Below are 4,364 nucleotides of genomic sequence, written 5' to 3' on the forward strand. Positions count from 1 at the left end.
TTTGTAAACTGGTTTGCCTTCATAGTGGTTTGATTGGACTGCCTATAAAAAACCGTGAGGAGGCTTTGCGCGCTTCAGAGGTTATCTCGATTTCAAGCGGGGAAATGTTTTTCCCCTTACTACCCCGCTCTGAAATGAACCCTGCGTCCGAGGAGGTGGAGTCAAGTGCCAACTCCTGGTGAACGAACTATAATGCCCTAGCTCTCTTATTTACTACTGTTGCAATCTTAACAGACAAATTTAATTAATTCTACACTAGTTTAATCAAATGTCGGTACACATTATTTTATTTTAATTTATAATACTGCAAGTCATTGGCTCTGCAGTTGATCTTTTATCATAAATAGTAGACCGAGGCATCCTGTAGTGCTATGGTAGAATGGTAGAAATCACATATATCGCGGTGCACTGCCACGAAGCGGCATTAGCCGATTCATCTGTAGTAATAAATCGATGATGAGGAGTAGTGAGGAGGAATGGAGATGAGAATCCTGTAGGGCTGAAATCATTCAATTGTTTTTAAGCCATTCCTCGCCGATAAAGGGTAAATTAAACCCTCTTTGCATAGATATAAATAGTGCCTTTATGAAAAAATGATAAGATACTTTCACTGAAATTAATTGTATCCTTAGTTTTAAAGTTTGCAATCATATAATTTCATTTTAACACGTTGAGTGCCATGGGAGTTACCGGTGACCGACCCTGAGTTTATTCCTAGCGCCACGGAGGTCACCGGTGACAGGTGAAGCCAAGATCATTAGAAACACATAAATAGGGTAAAATTTTAATTTTTTTATATTATTATCGTTGCTAACATGGTTTGAAGAAATTAATGCAATATAGAACACACAAAAATAGTTTTATTTACATGCACAGAGAGGCCAACTTGTTCCGGAAAGCGAATAAATATTTTCAAATGGTAGTTTATTAATTGTGATTCTTGGTTTAATAAATTCAATTTAGTAGATTTTTGTCCACCACTATTTCTAAACAATTCGTAGGCTAATATAATTCCCCACTCTTTTCAGATTTAAGAAATTCAGATTTTCTTAAGAAGTCTTTTCAGAGACTTTTTAAGAAACTAGCGAAATCTGTCTGATAATTGCAAATTTATTTTGTAGTTTATTACCATTTGGCCAGATGGGCAAGGCATGTTAAATTATCTTGGCATTCAACGCGTTGAAATATAATATTTATCGCACGCTAACATGATATAGTGGTCTTAAATTTTTTATCTCATTAAAATAATTAAGGCATTAAACATTATTTTTACCACTCTTCTCTGGTTTGAAAAGAAGAGTTGGTCTCGTCTCCCAAATTGCATTATTGGTGTGTAACCAGTTTCGAATGGGTCAATAAATCAAAACTGAAGTGCTAAGAGAAAAAAATTTGCTGCCACTATAAAATAATCTCTCCAAAAAACAAAAAGCAATAACTTTTATTTATGCAAATCAATCAATATCTACCAGGAGAAATGTTTATTAATTTGTATTATAAGCCTGTCTGTATGTAATGTTTGTTTTCCGTAAGAACTCCTGCTTTTGTGAAATCTACCGCACTTGGTAGATAAAATTCATAATTAATAGACAGTTTATTACTGGTGGTCACTATCAAGAAAATGTTTTAAAACTTAGACGAACTAGAATTATTTTTGACGAACGTTTTATGGGTTGCTGGGAAATTCAACTTGAATTAATTTTAGGAATTAACCGTTTTCCTGCCGTTACCGTTGTCCATATCGAAAAATGTGCCTCTAAAGAGATGCCATAGGTGACTATAAATTTTAAAAGTGGTAGAAACTCAATGCTTGCTCATTTATTATATTGTTAATTATTCAACATGGATTTACTTTTAAAATTATTCATATTTCAAACAAAACATTCTTTCCATTCACTTTCAGGGGCAAACTGAAAAGAAAAAAAAGCAAATATGCTAGAAAAAGGTGCTAATTTTTATATTTTTCAATAAAATCTTGAATTTTATAAGTGATTACCTTTTGCATTTAGAGCTGTTCGCGGTAACCCTACTTTACGAAAAACGTAGTAGTAGGGTCGCTTTTAATTTAAATGGACATTTTATACAGCTAGTTGATAATTCTCTTAAAAAGACTATTGTTTGCTTTTAGAACCAGATATATGTCCCAAGATATGAAATTATAAAATGTATGGTTTCTATATATTTCTTGCATATATAAACTTAATTTATAATCTTTTTGACCACCACTATTTTTAAAAAAATTAAGCATATATATTAATATGTAAGATTTTTACGGTAGTCCGCATTAGTTCATTTAAAATAACTCCTATGTACTGTCTAAAATTGAAATTTACATTCCATATAACTACCACAGGGGAAAATTATCCTTAAAAGGATTAAAAGTTGGCAGGTATGATGTTCTAAAAGTGGAACATCGGCCTCTAAACNTTTTATTTCTTTATTTCAATTAGTAGCAAAATGTATGCTTTCTATATATTCCTTGCATTTATAAACTTAATTTATTATCTTTTTGATCCACTACTATTTTTAAAAAAATTAAGCATATATATTAATATGTAAGATTTTTACGGTAGTCCGCATTAGTTCATTTAAAATAACGCCTATGTACAGTCTAAAATTGAAATTTACATTCCATATAACTACCACAGGGGAAAATTATCTTTAAGAGGATTAAAAGTTGGCAGGTATGATGTTCTAAAAGTGGAACATCCGCCTCTAAACCAGGCACCTGGTCAACGCCTCCTGTGTCTGAAAGCCTCCACACAGTTTTGTGTTGGTAGTCCGATTAGACCACTATGAAGGTAAATAAGTTTACGAAAGAAGCATTTAATAGGAAATCTAGTAAAAATAACATAGTGGTAGCGAATGAATATAATGGGTAAAAATTTAATTTTTGAATATGCTTGGTTTGCGTTTTTTACTTGTCAACCACTACAGATTCAATTCTCAAATATATCTCAATCACTTATAAAAAAGAGTTTGGTTTCATGTGCGCAACGGGTTCACTTTTTAAATAGTCTGCGCAGACTACTTATTAAGAACCGTGTGGAGGCTTTCTGATGTAGGAGGTAATGTCCTAGTTCACTTATTTACTACTGATGCAATCTTAACAGAAGAATTTAATTAATTCCACACTAGTTTAATCAAATGTCGGTACGAATTATTTTATTTTAATTTATAATGCTGCAAGTGATTGGCGCTGCAGTTGATCTTTTAACTCCGAATTATTTTATTGGCGCAGCAATCGCGCAAATATTTCAACTTCATTCTACCTCGTGTTAATTTATCTCCTTTTAAATTTTCTCTATTTTTCTTGCCCCTTTCAAAATTTATGATGAAAAGTACAGCATGGTTAATCAATTTAAGAAGAAAAGGTTTTTATTCCTTTGGTTCCTATAAAACTTGAGCAATCACATGACGCTAAACATAGCCTCTAAACTGGTTATGTTTGTCAGTTTTACACATATACTGCAACTTACAATTATACTTTGGTAGATAAGAATTAGCATTAAAAATATTTCAGAACCACCCTTTAAGTTTTCCCAGTTCTGTTTACAATATATTGATTTCACTGTTTTCTCACTGGCCTCACACTTTGTACTTGTACAGGGATGTCAAAGGCGGTTTTTATTTGTTTATTGTTTATTTATTATCTCGTTAAATTTTCAAACGTAATTACCACTATGACTTACATTTTAAATTATTCATATTTAAATTTAAAACATTCTGCTTTCATTAGTAAACTGAAAAAATTATGCCAGAAAAATCAGATAATTTTATTCTCTTTTGATAAAATTTTGAATTTTATTATTTACCATTGCAACCCTGAAATAGAAAAAGTGCATTTTTGAAAAACAATAACACGCTTTTGATTAAAATGAAGAAATATTTTTTATATACCCTAAAACTTTGTTAGAAAGATTAAAATTTTAAGCTTTAGTAAAAGAAAAACATGGAATTTAATATTAAGTATAGTAGCGTAACCAATCTTTATAATTTGCAAAAATATACGTGTTCCAGAAACGGAACATCAGCGTTTAAGCAGTCAACACAAAGAGTTTTATCCAAAAAAGAGAAAAACTGGTAGCAGAACGATTTCATTTTTGCCTTTCTAGGAAGGGGACCAATATTTGTGACTGTCATAAATAATTGATTTGTGTTTTATGCATGGTGGTAGTATTTTTATAAAGTTATGCTTTGAAAGGAAGTACATATGCGAATCACCTCTTTTAGGAACTTAGACACGCCATATATTTAAGTAGCATATACAAAAAGCAGTTTTAAAATATGCTGCGATCGATTTATTACAGAAACAGATAATGCATTGCTAACTATTGCATCATATACACTGAAGAGCCAAAAAAACT

The sequence above is a fragment of the Parasteatoda tepidariorum genome, chromosome X2 (assembly GCF_043381705.1).
Source record: "Parasteatoda tepidariorum isolate YZ-2023 chromosome X2, CAS_Ptep_4.0, whole genome shotgun sequence".
Lineage (NCBI taxonomy): Eukaryota > Metazoa > Arthropoda > Arachnida > Araneae > Theridiidae > Parasteatoda > Parasteatoda tepidariorum.